This window comes from Trichechus manatus, unplaced genomic scaffold (assembly GCF_000243295.1).
Source record: "Trichechus manatus latirostris isolate Lorelei unplaced genomic scaffold, TriManLat1.0 scaffold00541, whole genome shotgun sequence".
NCBI lineage: Eukaryota > Metazoa > Chordata > Mammalia > Sirenia > Trichechidae > Trichechus > Trichechus manatus.
Genome location: NW_004444477.1, coordinates 43,190 through 60,606, shown reverse-complemented (window position 1 = coordinate 60,606; position 17,417 = coordinate 43,190). Strand labels below are relative to the sequence as shown.

Genomic DNA, 17,417 nt, shown 5'->3' with positions numbered 1-17,417 from the left:
GGGCAGCTTAGCAAGACAGAAAACTTGTAGACAGTAACCACTCTCCTCCAGCAAACACCACAGAGAAAATTGTTTTTATTATGTAGCTTGATGAGGGAGAGAAGAGACAAAGAGAGAAAAAAAGCACGAGGACCTGTACCTGCCCAAGGACAAATCTGCTACATAATTGTGAATGTTTTTACGTCGAAAATACTAAAGGGAAGAAAAGTGTTTGCTAGAAGCTGGTGGCGCGCCGTGATCGTATAGCGGTTAGTACTCTGCGTTGTGGCTGCAGCAACCTCGGTTCGAATCCGAGTCACGGCACTGTCTCGTGTCTACCATGGCTGAACCCGGTGTATCTTTTCGTTTAGCTTCTCGTCTCTGTACTGACTGCGCCCTTTACCTGAGGCCAGACAGTTTCGCGCGCACTGGCGGCTCCCGAGCACGCCGCTGTCAGGAGAACGGAAGGAAACCCTGCAGTGCACACACCTGCGGGCGGGCGGTCAGCTGGAAACCCTGGACGCGCCCGATGTCTGAGCATGCGCACAAGCTGTCCCAAAAGGGGCTGTCCATAGCTGTATCTGATGAAATGTGTAGTCATAACCTTTTTCTTCCTTCGTCGAGTTATTTCAGGTATCAGTGGGGACCTTATAGACGAAAGGAGAAATGAGACAGAACAAGAATTCCCACTCCAACAGGAAACTTTACCACAAAATCTAATATATGTAAGCAAATCTAAACTTGATGCTGTTCCTCGATCCCCATTTTTTGTGCTAACAGAAATATTGAAGTATAACTCACATAGAGTAAAATGCTCGAGTCTTACGTGCACAGTCTGATACATTTTGACAACTGTAACCATCACCTCGATCAAGTTACAGAAAGTTTCCTTCAACCCACAAAGATCCTTTGAACACTTTTTCAGGCAATCTCTACCTCACCCCCACTTTGGTAATCGCCCTCCTGATTTCTATCTCCGTAGATAAGTTTTGAAGATTCTTGGAAGTTACATAAGTGACGGTACTTTCTTGTGTTTTTTAACCTTTTTAATGCAACCTAATGTTTTAGAGATATATTCATGTTGCTGCATGCACGTGTGTGTATTATTCTGGTGTTATTGATGAGCTTCTTTTCAGTGTGTGAATACAAGACAGTTGATGAACAATTCCGTCATTTCTATTGGGAATAGGGTTTTCTTTGTTACGCTAATGAAGTGGAATGATATACGGTGTGTCTTAAACCAATCAATTCTGAGAAAGAAAAAGAGCAGATTAGGCATAGAAGCAAGGAAGCACAAACGGAGAGAGATTGATGCCACGCGGAGATTACCAAGAAACCAAGGAAGAGGAGCTGAAAGAGACTAGGCTCTATCTCCAGAGCTGACAGAAAGGCTTCTCCAGAGCCGGGGTCCTAAATTCGGACTTGTAGCCTCTGAAACTGTGAAAAGATAAATTCCTGTTAGTGAAAGCCTTCGCCTTGTGGTAGTCCTGATATAGGAGCACTAAGTAACTAAGACAAGGCATAGTACCCAGCTGGAGCCCTGGTGGTGCAGTGGTTAAGACCTTGGGTGTTAGCCAGGAGGTCAGCAGTTGGAATCCAGCAGTCGCTTCTTGGAAAACCTACCGGGCAGCTCTATTCTGTCCTAAAGGGTTGCTGTGAGTCAGAATCGATTCCACGGCAACGGATACTATCCAGTTGGAAAGAGCCAATTTCAGAATTAGTCTCTTTCAAGTCATATAATTTTATTTGAATGCAATAACTTGACAGTGTTGCCTGATGCCCTTTGTTCTGGGCATCTTTTCTGTGTGCTAGCTGTTTGTTACAAGGAGAACACTGTTTCAACCCATTCCAGAACTGCTTTTTCCAAGTCCCGCAAGAGTCATGCTCTGAATAGCCATCCCTCTAACAGTAGTGAGCATACGGTTAATCAAGCCTTGGTGGTTCAGTGATAGAATTCTCATCTCCCATGTGGGAGACTGGGGTTTGATTCCCAGCCAGTGCGTGTCTTTTTTCCCCTCTCTCCTTCCTGCGCTCAAAACTGTTACACTTCCTGCTCTGCTGGCTTATCCCTTACACAGGCCACACAGGCAATTTTGCCCTCCGGCTGCAGGAGCCAGAAAGGAAGGAGAATGACAACTCTACACCTGGAGTTATTTCTGGAGCAGAAAACATTAAGGAGTCCATCTGAGCTGGGACGTGCGGTGATCCTGTAGGGGTTAGTACTCATCATTCAGAACGGCGACCGATAATCTAAGAAATATTATATTTAAACAATTTACAACTATATTTATCACGTATTCTTTTATGATTAAAATTGATAATAAACATTACTAAGGATTCTGTATGGTCTGGTAGGAAGGAGGTCATGGGGGTGGGGTGACACCATGAGTCACCTCACTGGGTGACACCAACCACAGTGACGCTTATAAACAAACCGGATAAGGGAGATCTATCGGTTGTCAGGAAAGATTGGTCAAGACTTGGATATGGGCAAAAGAGATTCCTGGGTGTTGAGCATTGGGCATTGTTAGTGCAGAGGTCAGCAAACTTTCTTCTGTAATGGTCCAAATAGTAAGTATTGTAGGTTTTGTGGGCCAAGAGACAAAATCAAGGATATTATGTAGGTACTCACACAACAAGGAAGCAAATTCGCAAGAATTTTATATTGACACAATTCAAAATTAAGGATAATAACTCAGTACGACCCCTCGGGTGACAATATCCTTTGCATGAAGACCCGGGAACTGCCCTACTTGCTCCGGCCCCCAGGAGCCGCCCTCCCTCCCTTCCCACAGACCATTTCCTCCCTGCTCCCTTCAAAAGAGGAGTTGGCACCCGAAAGACCAAACGGCTTTGCTGGCCAGTGGGCGCCTGCGAGGCCCGTCAGGCCCACACGTCTCGAAGCGATTTGGCTGGTTCCGGCCGCCGCACCTCACACCTGACCTTGAGATGCGCCTTTGCTCCACGGCAGCGTGTGGAGAGGGCGCCGCGCAGCCAGGCAGTGGGTGAGGTTGCCGCCAGAGGCCCCTTGGGAGAGTAGAAAGAGGAGGCCGAGAATCGAAACCCTTTACCTCCAACCTCAAAAAGACTCAGGCGGATGCAGAAAGAGAGGCTGCCTGGATGCAAAGGGCTTTCCAGCAGAGCCCCGGGGTAGCGGACCGTGGGGGCCCTGAACGAACTCCGGGTCCTCCCCTAAAATTTGCTGCGCCTGCAGTTTTTCCCCATCTAGTTGATGCCAACTCCATCCTCCCATACCCAAAAATAACAAAACCAAGTGGTTGCCGTGGACTATTCCGACCCATGGTGATATTTCTCTTTGACACGGGTCTTTCTTACTTATCCCACATCCAGTTAGTCAGGAATTCATTTTTTCCTCGACACTCATGTGCACACTTTCAGCCACACAATCCCTTTTTCCTGGTCTCCTGAACTTGGGCAAAGAATTCTCCCGATAAAGGTGCAGGGATCTATTGACCTCAGGAGCCTGGACCCATTCAGACCTCAGGTTTTGCGAGCCTTAATCACAGGATCCTAAGGTGGGTCAAAAGTTACACTTTGGTTTTTTGCTCTATTCTCAAAATCCACCTCTTCTGGGCCTATTCTCCAGGGCAAAGGAGAAGGCTGGGTCCACTAGGCAAGGCTGCTCTTGCTCCTTCAGATTTTCTGCAGACTTCCTAAATCAGCAGGATTCCAGTTTCCCTTTTCTGTAGAAACAGATCTGTAAGTTTTTCCCAGCATTAGTCAGTGTCAGGTCTACAAGAGATATCTCAGAGGATTATTCTCTGACTGAAAGGCACTTTCCTAGAAATGGTATGTTTAGAATCCTCTCTGGAATCATGACCTAATATGAGCTCCTCTTCTGTTTACTATCATCTTCCTCTCTTTCCATTTGTTGCCTGGTTTGATGCACACTCTTTTCCACATGGTCTCGCTATCTAGCTCAGAGTGACTTTTTAAATCACAGAGGTAGTAGCGTTGCTAACACACAGCGATTTGCTCTTTGGTATTGAAATACTTCTGCAACTTTTTGTGGTGGTTCCATGGTGTTACGGTGAGGACTCTGGACTCTGAATCCAGTGATTTGGGTTCAAATCTCGGTGACACCTTGATGTTTAATCCAAATAAATGATTTTTTTTAAATACAAAACTCCTTAAACAGTGAATGAAACTTGTTACCACCCTCTCCGCGTTCCCCGCCTGACTGTCACTCAGGAGTGAAAAAGGTTTCGTGCCGGAACGGAAGAAGAAGGAGGGGAACCCCAGGCTCCGCGGAGCGCGAGCTGCTCCAGATCCCCGCACCCCTCCTGCTCCCCGCGGCGTTTTGCTCCCTGTGGCCCTGTCCCCCGTCCTCTCGTCTCCTCCTCTGGAAATGAGGTCCCAGAAACCCGCAGAAAATAGCTGAGGAAGGAGGAGAGACAGAAAAGAACAGAGAGGCGAACAGGAAACAAAAAGTGAGAAAGCAGGGAATGGAAGGCAGAGAAACTGGGCGTTTACAGGAGCGGTTTCAGTTGCTGGGTCTGGACCACTGCAGCTCCTCACTCAGGAGGGCTCCCATCCCTTCTTGACCCACCGGAGAACCCGGTGCCACCAAGAGATCTCAAAGCTGCTTGCTTGACATTGGTTCTTGGAAAGTTTCCTTTCACTGTGTGGAGGCGTGAGGTGGATCAAGTTGGTTGGCAGTGAGTGGATACCAAGTTAAGCGCCTTGTTGGCTCCCTTGGTGTTGACTAGCAGGTGGTGAACCCACCCACCCAAACGCACACCATTTGTACCCTTGCAGGCTGGTCTGCAGGGCCTGGACTGGAAAACCGGAAAATCAAGGTGTAACAATGTTTCTTTAGAGACAAAGAGAGAAATACCAGATAATTGGTTATTTAGGTGGAAAGTGTTTATCTCTGGACAACAGGAAATGTAGAAAGGGATCAGGGACTTCTGTTTTTCATGACAAACTTTTAGGCATGTATTACTTTGATAAAAATGTAGAATAAATAAAAATAATTTCTTTGTTACGTAGAATGTTTTTAACGTTCATCATTTGTATTTGAATTGAAATTTTGATGTCGTCATATGCATCCCTCTTTAAAGATTCTGGGGTTTGTGTCACGTGTAGAAATCTCCTCCCACTGTAAGATTATAAAAATTTTATTGGGGGCAATTTTGAAGCAAACATCGAATCATTATTCGCCTTTTAATGAGCCAAACAGATGGTCTAATAAACTCCCAGATCCTCCTAGATGTAAGTAATTCTACAGCTTGTGCTCTGAAGCACCAACAACTAAGAGGACTGGACGCGATTCAGTACTGAACAGTCCTGAGACCAAGGAAATCCATTAAACTCTCTGCAAACCTCGGCTTCCTCATCAGCAACACGACAAACGTTGCCTTCAGTGATGGCTCAGATATATTTGGGCAATCTTCCATGCTAGGGAGAAGAGAAGCTCTCAGCTCTTACTCATCAAGCTAGCTCAGTCCACAGGCCACACAACCTCTCATTTTAAAGTCTTACGTATTGCCTAACTTTCTTTGGATCTACCCTTGATCAACTTCTTTGTTATCCTCTTTGGGATCTAGTGGCTCCTGGGGTTGTACAGATAGATCCCAATGTGCTGTCTCCACAGAGGCCACATGGAGGTACCTGGACACTTCCCTTTGGAAATGTTGTCATCTATTCAAATGTTTTTTTTTGTTCTGCCACTTCAGCTGCTCTGTTTAGAGGACTCCAACTGCATGGATATTAGGCCACTTAATGTTTTCTCACAGGTCAGTAATGCTCTGTTCTTTCCATTTTTGGTTGTTTTAGCTCTGGCTTTCATTTTGAATAATTTCTGTTGCCATGTCTCCTACAGTGTCTGATCTGCTGTTAAAATCATCCAGTGGATCGTTCATCTCTAGAAGTTCTATCTGAGTCTTTTTTTTAAATCTATCTTTCATTTGTCTCCTCATCAAGCTCATGCTTTCTTCCATCTCCTGGAATATTTAGAGAATTTTTATAATAGCTGTTTTGATATCTTGTCTACTGATTCTATCATCTAAGTTATTTCTGTGTCTGTTTCTGTTGAGTGATTTTGCTCATGGTTATGGATCAAAATTTCCTGCACCAGGGCTCCGTTTCTTTGCATACCTAATAATTTTTAGTGGATGATAGGCATTATGAATTTCATGTTAAGTACTAAATTTTTTTTGTCTATACTCCTTTAAGTATTTTTGGACTTTCCTCTGTGCTGCTGTTAAGCTACTCGGAAACATTTTGATTCTTTCCAGGCTGGCTTTTAAGCTTTGTTAGGCATGTTCAGAACATTCTTTAGTCTGAGGCTAATGTGGACACAGTGTTGAGGTATCACCCTTCTGAAGACTCTCCTTCATGCCATATGTGTTAGTTGCTCTTTCCAATCAGGTTGGTGGGGACACACACTGTTGGTGGCTCAGTCTGAGCTCTGTCCTACACTTCCTGTGGTTCAATGTCTCCAAAGAGCTCTTTCACATATATTTTATCTTGTCTTCTAGTGGTTTAAGGTGGAAAAGTAAATAGCATCTCTGTTACTTCATCATGGCCCAAAGCAGAAACTTGTGCACTTTTTTTTTATTTTATTTCACAAATAAGGGGAAAAAAAGCTTATCTTGGATGTTGTTTCCTAGCTCCTACATGTAATATATGCCATACACTGTGCTACGTGTATTATTATATCATCTCCGTTAATCTGCACAATAACTCTGCTACGAGACAGTTAATTTTATTATTTTCATGTGAGACTTGAAATATTGAAGGAGCTGGCCCAAGGTCAAACAGAAGCAAGTAGTGAAGCCTGGACTGGAGGGGAGGCCTTCCCAGAGGTAGTGCTCCCAGACACAGACCGACCAAAGGTCTTTGTGATAACCTTGGTATAGCTGATGTTCCTGGAATCCAGTAGCCAAGGAGTTCCTAGCCACTGTGTCGGCAGACTCTTTTTGGTCAGAAGCTCCTCCCTCAGGGATCCAGAGCATAACTTAGCCCTTAAACTCTGACTGAGCAAAGCCCATAAACTCTCTGAAAACTCATGTTTTCTCATTGGAAAGGCATGAAAATGGACTTTGGTCTTAATTCAGATATTTTATATTTGGGCAAGGAACCCTCCTGCTGCTGGGGAGGTAAGTTCACAGCTCCTCTTCATTCAGCTATACCAGTCCATAGGATGCACGGCTTGTAGTTTCAATATCCTGAATACTCACCTGGCACCTTGTACAGTTTAGTTGCTTTTCTTTGAACCTGCCCTTGTCTCCACCTCCCACCCACCTTACCCTCCCTAGCATGTTCTGGGGCCTTGCAGATCTCTGTGTGCTGTCCCTGCAGTAGCCACGAAGCGAAGCCATGGACCTTCGCGCCTTTTCTCACTTTGGTTATTGAATACCAGTTCCAGGTGATTTCAATGTACCAGGACTTGTGCCTCAGAAGTGAGAGTGAAGTGAGAACACACCCTGGGGGTGGGGGTGGAGGGTGGGTGTTGGCAAAATGCTGACACCTGCCAACACAAGACCTAGGGTTTTCTCTAAAATCTAGTTTAATATTCAGCCTTTTCAGATAAGGAAAACACTAGTTATCTCTGACAGGGAAAAATAATGTTTTATTGATTTACAATTCCTGGAGTCTCTGTGTGGTGAAAACGGTTCAACGTTCCACTACTAGCCCAGAGGTTCGTGTTTCAAATCGATCCAGACGCCCCTCAGAAGACAGACCTAAAGATCTGCTTCGGAAAAATCACAGCTTTGAAAACCGTAGGGAGCAGCTGTACTCCGCACACATGGGGTTGTGATGACTAGGAACCCACCTGACAGCAGCTAACAACAATGACATTTACTATTCCCACCATTATTGAAAGAGAAGGCATCTTAAGGGAGCTTCCTAATTTTCCAAGTGCCTGATGCATGTCACGTGCAAATCCGAGGCAGAGAGAGAGTTAATGCTGTCTGCCTATGAAGGAGGTAAGAGAAGGCTTGAGGAAAGGGGTGGGGGAAGAGGAAACTGGAGTCAGAAATATAAAGAGGTTAATTTTGGGGGCAGGGATGCTGTAAAATGCTGGGAAAAGTAGCATCAGAGTCAGAACTTGTCAAAATTCAGGGGGGTAATGACCACGATCAGCCCAAAGCTGACTCCCATGAGGTGGCAGTCAGACATACCTCCTCCACCCTCCAACCTTTTTACCAGATCTGACACCATCCATTCTTCCCACGGCACTCTCTACTTCTGAGTTCGATGATCCATTCCAATGGCCACACAGAACTCACAAACCATACTCACAGTTCACTGGTTTATTAAAGGAGTATCAGGGTACAACTCAGGATTAGGATCAACTAGGCTACAGCTGAGGATCAGGATCAGGAAGCATGTAGGCAAAATCTCCCTTCTTCAGAGCAGGACAGTTCCCTCAGACCTTCTCAGACCCCTGAAGACAGGCTCCTCTTGGCCCCCTGAGGAGAGGCTCCTCTGTGCTCTGCTGTCTTTCACCACTGATTCTGCCACTGGGCTCCCTTCCTGTCCTGTCACTATCTTCCTGTGTTACAGCTCTTTTAGGAGGTTCTTTACCTCTTCTCTCTCTGCATTTTCTCTCTTCTTTCTTCCTTCTGTTTCTTCCTGTCTGAAAAACCTCTGTGGGTTTAAGCGTATATATACACAAAGTCTTAATCAATTTCAAGGCATGGCCTTCCCACCAGGGCCATAAACTCAACAATCCCCTCCTGGTAGGCCACAGACACTTCATTTGCATAGTAGGCTACAGATACTTCATCTGCATAGCCTACAGTCACTGCATTTGCATGATATATTGATCAATCCCTGCAAGGTGCATACTAATTACAGAGCAGGCTGCAGTTGGTAGTCAGACAAAAAGTATCAAAACTCAAGTTGTTAACAGTTTAGGAAATGTCAATCAACTTGGACAAAAGTAACAAACCCTCTGGGGTTGAAAACTAGGGCAAATGTAACTCCTCAGGGCTTAGGGGAAATAAATCCCTCAAGCTGTTTTACCCAATAACCAAGGTAAAGGTCACTTAAAGGATCTCATGTCACCACAGGTGTGTTGGGGTGGTATCTGGAGAGAGCTGGCTGTCAACAGATGTAGGACTTGGGAGTAAGACATCAAGCAGGGCAGCTGTCACCAAGGAAAGAAGTCTGAGGAAACTTTAGATATTTAAAGGGCATTTGATGAAGCGTTGCCACCTGGGTTGTGATACCAACTCTCTTTCTCATCTCTACAAAGAATGCATCAAAGTGGACTTGATGTGCTTGTTATCCATGTTGGGTATAAATATGGAATTAAATACATACTTATTAAAATATTCATCCTCAAGTACTACCAGTGGTACGCATACCACATACAGGGAAACTGGCTATTGAAAAGTAAAATGAGCCCCACCTGGGGGTACAAACTTATTTGCTGCGATGGAATCTTCTAATGGAATCTCTCAGGAAAAGGGCACAAAAACCACTAAATACCAAGGAAATATAGCCCATCATAATTTTTCCGAGAAGAATTTTGCAGCCCAAGGGAGCTCCAGAATCTATTGCAGGCACCCTCTCATTTACAGACAGAGAAACTGGCTCTGACTTGAGGTCCATGACTTCCCCAAGGCATGTGGTAAGTCTGGTGCAGATGGAGCAGGTTCTTGGTCCCCCAGGGTCTGGGAAGATGTAGCTAGGAGGCAGGTGAATTCACTCAGGACAAGGCCACAGCACAGTAGCCTACTGGCGGGATACTTGAGACTGAGACCCAGGATCTAAGGGCTATGTATTCCCAGGGTGATTCTACCAGAAAGCCCATTCTTGTACTCTCAGGTCAATGAAGAATTCCAACTCTTTGTCCTTTTCCTAAGATTAGTGTTCCAATCTCCAAATCCTGGGCAATTCTTCTAGCTTAAACCTTTTTTGTTAAGTTTTTAAGCTGATTTAGGTACATGAAATTCTCAAGGAGCCTCAGTCTCCCGAAGAGTTCGCTCGGTCCTTCCTGAGGCCCTTTACTAGCACTTTGTGGCCAGCAGTCGAATTTCGAAATGGGATTGAATTTCCTGCGTTGAAAGCTACAAAAGTTAAAGAAGGCAGGCCTAAAGTTTGCCTGGACGGATCGTTAAGCTCTAGCAACTTTCCGGTTTCCGTAGTGTAGTGGTTATCACGTTCGCCTCACACGCGAAAGCTCCCCGGTTCGAAACCAGGCGGAAACAGTTATCTTTTACTCCTCCTCCCGGCCGATTGCTACATTTTATCGTTGTTTTAGATCTATAGTCAGACTTACAGAGGGAAATGCACAATGTGCGATGACCCATAGGGAGGTTCGATACAATCAGAATTCCTACAGGATTTTTGCCACTATATATGAACAGAAATCCTGGGGTGCATCTATGGAAATGGATCCTAAGGGGTACAAGCAGGGTGGAAGGAAGGTAATGTTGGATACCACTAGGTTTGTCTATTGATACAGGTGCGCGAAGTAGAAATTCTGGAGTCATTGTGTTAGCTTGAGCAGCTGTGAGCCATTCTAAATTGTTCCCTTGAACCAGCTGATTGAAAACCTGCACTCAGAGGTGGCCTACAGTAAATGAAGTTGAAATGCCAGAACATCTTTGATATATTATTGTAGAGGACAATACCTAAATTAAAGGCTTAAGGCCATTAGAATGCTACAGTAAATGTATCATGTAAGACAGTTCATTCACCCACATCTATACCCCCAGGTCTGGTCAGGAAGACAATACCTTTAACAAGTCTGTGAGAAATACATTTAAGGGACCTGTCCTTGCATCCTCAAAGCATTCTGTGGTGGCGATTTTATGAAGGACGGTGGGAACTGCTGCCATTGACCTCTCATTTCTGAAATTCATGAGAATGTCTTTGTAAGGGTTGCTAACGAAACACAATGAGTGATTATAAACAGAGAGCTAGATAGATAATGGTGAGTGCAACGTTATTTGTAATCATAAAACCATAGAATTTATTTCATTTCCAAAGTATATGAAAAGGGTTAAATACGTAATAGTACAAATAAATAATGGGGGGAAAAACCTCCTTTGTCAAATACAAATTCGACGATTCCACTCTTGCAATCATTTCTGAGTTCTCAGTAACCAAGACAAGGAGGACAGAAGGGTAACTAAGGTTGCTTTCTACCTTTACATAGTAGAGTTTACGGAGAAGAAACACTGGTAACATCTTACACCTATAAAATCCGACGCCCATTCCTGGGTGGGCTCGAACCACAAATCTTTCAGTTAACAACAGAACGCGCTAACCGATTGCACCAGAGACTAGAGGGCACCCTTCTTCCTTCAACAGTAAGTGAACACTTAACTAACCACTAGGTGGCGCCGCCGGCTTTCTGCAGTATAAACCGTGCTAAGCCTCGGAAAACAGGACAGATTGGGGAGACAGATGGTGTCGTTCGTCACGGTGGAACCTGCGCGCTGGGTGAGTCTGAAGCTAGAAGGGCAGCCGAATGGCCTTCGCCCCTCCTTGCTCCTCGTCCGCCTCAGAGCCCAGCGACCCCCGGAGACCCCCGGGTCTGCGACCCCCGCCTGAGCCGAGTGGGGCCCACGACCCGCTGCGCCCCGTGGGCTCCGGGACGTCCCTTCGCGCCGTCTGCTCCGCCTTCGCCCGCCCCCAGGACGCCCCCCGCTCCACTCGGGTGCGCTCGGTGGGGGGAGGGGGAAAATAAGGGGGGAAAAGGGGGCCCGTGAAGAGGAGCGAAGGAGAGCAGGGAGGCGCGGACGAGGACGAGACCTCCAGCGCCCTGTGCGGAGCCGGGCGGGGTCCTGGGGCGGAGAGAAGGGTTGCTGTGAGGTGGCACAATGGGGAGGGGGCCGCTGAGAGACGGCACGAAAGGGAGAAAAGCAGAGACCCTGCAGCTGTCCGAGAACAAAACAGCAGAACAGTGGGAATGGTGTTTTACGTCAAGAAAGTTAAAGGAAGTCCAGTGAAGGCCGGGTCGTTGGGTGGGTTTGTGGCGCGCCGTGATCACATAGCGGTTAGTCCTCTGCGTTGTGACCACAGCCATCTCGGTTCGAATCCGAGTAACGCTAGTTGCCCATTTTATCATGCACTGGCGCGCGTCTTTTGCTTTGCATTTCATCCCGCACCCGAACCCCTCCTCTTCTGTGGCTGGAGGGGAACAGGCCTTACAACTAGGGGTCAGAAGGGAAGGAACCCTGGCGGTTTGCAGACCTGGAACCAGACATCCAGGCAAAAGGTGAAATGCCTCTCATTCAGCCTTATATATACTTTCCGCTATTGAGACGATATGGTCATAACCGTTTTCCTGGTAAACGTATTTCAAATATCAGCTGGGCTCTTTTACACGAAACTAGAATAAACTTTGAATGCGTTTACAGTAAAATCCAAACTCCCTGCCACAGTCCATGTAGGGGCCATGTCCCTCATCCCTTATTCCTCAGATTTTGTGCTAACCGTACATTATTGAAGTGTACTTCACATTGAGTATAATACACAAATCTTTAGTGAACAGGTATTGAAATTTTGACAAATAGAATCAAGTTACAGAAAGTTTCCACCATCCCAGCAAGGGCCAAGGAGCTCTTTTCCAGATAATCCTCATCCCCCATCCCCTCCCCGGTTTAGTTAATCACTATTCTGAAGTCTCTCACCAGAGATTAGTTTTGCCTATTCTTGAAATTCACATGAATGAATGCACATTTTTTGTATCTGGCTCTTTTTTTTTTCATGAAACATTATGTTTTTGAGATATATTTGTGTTTTTGCGTTTGTCTGTTCTTAATTGTGGTATTGTTGATGAGAGTTATTCCAGTGTGTGAATACACCACAGATGATGGACATTTGGGTTATTCCCTGTTTCGTCTGTTGTGAAAAGGCCGCTGTGATTATGCTTGTCTGAGTCTTTGTGCATCCGTTTCCCTTGAGTGTGCACCAAGTACTGGAATTGCTGGGTCGAGGGGCAGGTGCACGTTTAGCTTTGTTAGAAACTGTCCAACAGTCCTCTAGAACGTTTCTCACCAGCAAAGTCGGTCGCAGTTGTTCCACCTTCTTGTCAGCACTTGGTGTTCTCTGTCTTTAAATGTATCTTCTGGTGGGTTTGTAATGGTATCTTTTCATGGTTTAAATTTGTGTTTCCCTAATGAGTAACAACGTGGCAATTGTTTTCTTAAGCCTTTTGACCATTTAGAAATCCTCCCTTGTGATAAAAGTTTATTCAATATTTTGCACACTGTTAATTGGCTTGGCTTTTTATTACTGATCTCTAAAAGTTCTGTATACCAGATTTGAGTCATTTTGCAGATAATCATGTTGCAAATATTTCCTCCCAGTCCATGGCTTGCCTTTTCACTTTCTTAGGTGGGTTTTCATGAGCAGAAGCTTTTAATTTCAATGAAATCCAATGTATCGTTAAAAAAATTTTATATATAAGGCGTATTGTGTTCTCTAAGATATGTTTTTAACCCAGGATGGTGAATATATTCTCCTAAATTTTCTACTAGGAACTTTACCATTTGTATTTTAATTTTTGAATCTTTGACATCTCAGATTCCTTTCCTGATCACAGTAAGCTTGTTGACTACCAATTCTGTGGCCTCACAGAAATCTCCTCAATATTGCAAAAACATTCACAGTAGTTACCTGCTCTGCTCTCTGACAGCTACAGGGGCCATGCTTCCGGCCATCTCCCCCTTATCCCCCCTCTGTCTCTGACATTCTCTCGGTCTCCTCTTCTGTAGCTGAGAAACCAAGAAAACACTGAGACAGAGAATGAGACAGACCTGGTCTAATCTGGGCTCCAGAACGCAGACTCTGGGTTAGGAATCTGACGCAGCCCTCGCATGGCCTGCATAGGTGTCTGAAACTTCATGTGCCTCAGTGTTTTCATCCTTTGAAGGTTAAGTTTAAACAAACAAACAACAACAACAACACAAAACGGTTGGGAAGAATGTCCCATTTTCTCCCGCAGTGGCTGTACTTAGGTCAATGCTTACCAAGTTGTCTTCCCACCCGAAGTTCAAGTGCTCCCACCCTGGGAAAGGGGTGGACCTGTCTGCTCACTGGAATCCAGGATGCAGTGCTTGGCCTTCTTTCTCCTCGGTGTGCAGTTCTAGACTGGCTAGACGAGCCGCACGGAGAGCTCGCACATCTCTCCCTGGGCCTCGAGGTCAGGCCAGGAAGAGGCTGCTCTTCAGTGATGGAGACAAAGAACAGGCGCAAGGGCAGGCCAACCCCATGATCCCCATGTTAAGGTCTCCAACCCTAAGGTCTGAGCGAGCAGAGAGTCTGGAATTAAACTGATCTCCCCTTTATCAGAGAGTCGTTTGCTCAATTCAGGGATACGAAAGATAAGGATTGTGTAGACCAATGTCTACGCTTCACAGACAAGAAAACATGAATTCGTGACTAACTAGATGTGGAGTCTGAGGAAGAAATCGGCCTCAAGAAGAACCTTAAGTTTGTGCTCTGAGCATTGGAAGGATGGAGCTGCCATCAACTAACAAGGAAAAACTGCACCTGCAGAAGATTTTAGGGGGACAGAAGGAGTTCATTTAAGGCCCGAGGCCTTCAGGGCAAGAGATCCGTTTCTACATATGCGTTCCCACCCCTTCCACCCACTTTACGCCTCCCTCTTTATTTTTCCTGAGATAAAGGAAGGGCCCATGCTAGGCCCTTCTCAACAGGAGCTCCTCTATTCTCACCTTCCCCCCCCCCCACCTGCAACCTCATTCACTGCACTGGATCCAGCCATCACCTTCCCACACACCATTGCCTCACAAAGGAATAGCCCTGATGAGCCAACTTCCACCACGCCTTTTGGACTTGGTGGGCCTTTTGGAGAGCGCAGACAAGGAATGTACTTCTGGACGATCCCTGAAGGGGATAACCATACCAGGAAAGATGAGAGAACCCGGGCTCCTTAGAACTCAGTGCAAGGGACACTACTGCCAGACGATTGAGAGAAAGTTTAACTGAAGGATCTCTGGCGGTCTACTGGTTAGGATTTGGCACATTCATCCTGCGGCCTGGATTTGATTCCCTCCCTGTCAGGGAAATCCTCATGCAAGGTCTCTCTTGTGACAGGAACCTTCCTCTTTATCCCCATAGTGCTGGTGTGTTGCAAGGGTCAGGTAGATGTACAAGAGCCCACAGAGAGAGTCCCGAAACTCTGGTGAAGGAGGGGACATAATGGCGGGCCATTGGTAGCTTCTCAAATCCAGGGCTGGACAGCCCGCCCCTCAGGCTTCCAGCAGCAGACCCTATTAGGTGCATTCCCCTTTTCTTCCTCAGGGCACAGGGTTGTTACCCTTTCTTCTTTTCACACAAGGCAGGAGCGGCTTTAGGGAGCCACGAAGCAACTTGTCCCAGGGTATATAGCCATGCAGAAATTCAATCTACAGGAGGCTCTCGCCCAGTGTGCTCTCAAAATACCAAACCATCCCATTACTGTGGAGTGGATTCTGACTCATAGTGACCCTACAGGACAGAGTGGAACTGCCCCATCGGGTTTCCAAGGCTGTAATCTTTACAGTTAGCAGCAAGCACTTAACCACTGTGCCACCAGGGCTTCTCCCCAGTGTGCTAGGCTGTTATAATTGGGAGAAGGAGTTCTGCTTCTGGCAATAGCTGTTTGCTCTTTTCAGAGCCTCTCTACCAGATAACATTTATAAAATGTGGACAAAATATATCTATTTTAAAATTATCTGAAGGTTCTGGGTGACTGAACAAAAGCAGGCAGGCGCATGGAAGAAAGGATGACAGTGAATCGATTTTCATTTTTCAGATTTATGTATGAGGGCAAAGTTTTGTGTGTTCTATTTGGGTCAGTGAAATTCCAAAACCAAGCTGTCTTGCTGAGTTAAAGGAGCAAAGGGCAAAGTCTGGGCAAACAGAGCAGTTGAAAATCAAAGGGGAGAATCCCAGTGTTGTGCAATTAATTACTTTTGTGTGTGGCCTTTCTAGCCATGATGTTGTAACTCCCACCCAGGTGACTGTGTGATAGGGTAATTGTGTCCTACCAAGGGGATTGGTCAGTTTTACCTTAAAAGAGAGCCAATTCCATAGCAGAGAGGAGGAGCCTACCACCACCAAGGAAGGAGAGACCAGCGGGAGAGACCTGGCAGCAGGAGACTGTGCTGTGGGCTTCCTAGCCCACGGAGAGAGAAAGCTGAGTGCCTCTGGGCAGAGACTGAGAGCCAGGGAGAGGCCTCCCTGTAAGCATAGCTAGGGAGAGGCTATCCTGATGAAAGGACTATACCCTGAGTGTTCCTGAGCCTGAATTATAACTATTACTTCCTTTATAATAAGCCCCATAATTGTGAGTATGGTCTGTGAGTGCTGTGTGGCCATCGCAGTGAATTAGCAAACCCAGTAGAGAGTGCTATGGAAGGGATGGTTGGTGTCAGAATTGGTAAAGATGGTGGAGAGAGGAGGCTTGTCTGGCCTTGATCTCATGGGAGTTAGCCTTGCACTGTTCTTGATTCTCCTTTTCCCTTGTGAAGTTAGAGGAGGTCAGACATCACCCTCATACTGTTTTTACACCCAGAAAGGAAAAACTCGTGGAAGGGAGGTGCCAAGTTGTGTGTAAAAACTCTCCCCAAATTTCTGGCTGACCCCTGAATTATGCTTGAGTGGACAGGTAGCCTCCAAGCATTCCAGCTGTGGCTAAAGGACTGAACTGAGATTTCGCCTGCCACCCATTGCAGGGGAGATAGAGTGTGCAGTTTGACATAAACCAAAGTACCAGCCTGCTTAAAAAAAAAAAAAATTGACTTCTGGCAACATGACACTCTAGGCAGAAGCACCACGCCGTCCCTCCACAGCATAGGTCTGAAAACCTAAGCAAAACGGAGATAACTGCAATCCTGAAACCCTAAAACAGCAGATGAAGACATAAGGAACTCAGCCAAGCACCAAATGGAGTGAGAAACTGACAGAGAATGGAGAGCGAGGAGAGGTTCATGCAGAGGTGCCTTATCAGCTAATGCATTGGGGATCCGCCATCTTGGACTCCAATCAGAGACCAGCAAATGGGGGTATGAGAAAGCAGCTTCTTGGAGCTTCCAACAGGAGACAGAACAACTGGTAATTTGCAATGTACGCTTTCCCACCCCCCACCCTTCTTCATCCCCACTCTGCCTCCTCTGCTTCCTGCAGCCACAGTCTCTTGGCCAGGAAGCACCGGCTGCTTGGATTCCACCTGTCAGCACTGGCCGACTCCCTGAGTGCCACTTGTTGGCTGCTGGTGTTGCTTTTTTCCGCTTCTTTTGATTTCTTCCTTACCTCTCAACACCTCCTGCTCCTTTCGCTCCATGTGCCATCTTTGGTTCTTCTTAAGGGGCTGCGGAGCTCCATTGGAGTGTGGAACTGCTTCCTGGTCTGGACTGCCACGTTGGTGGGATCCTGGGGCTTTTGTTTGTTTGTTTATTTTCTTTTCCTTTTCTTGAGTTGGGAGCCCGTTTTGGCTGGGC

The 17,417-nt window shown here is 46.1% G+C and overlaps 2 non-coding genes across 2 annotated transcripts; both read left to right on the top strand.

The window, feature by feature from the left end:
- The first annotated feature begins 231 nt into the window (after nt 1–231).
- On the top strand, nt 232–303 carry TRNAH-GUG (transfer RNA histidin (anticodon GUG)). Its single transcript has one exon. It is a non-coding gene; the product is annotated as a tRNA-His (tRNA).
- A 9,790-nt stretch (nt 304–10,093) lies between these two features.
- On the top strand, nt 10,094–10,166 carry TRNAV-CAC (transfer RNA valine (anticodon CAC)). Its single transcript has one exon. It is a non-coding gene; the product is annotated as a tRNA-Val (tRNA).
- Nucleotides 10,167–17,417: the final 7,251 nt, after the last annotated feature.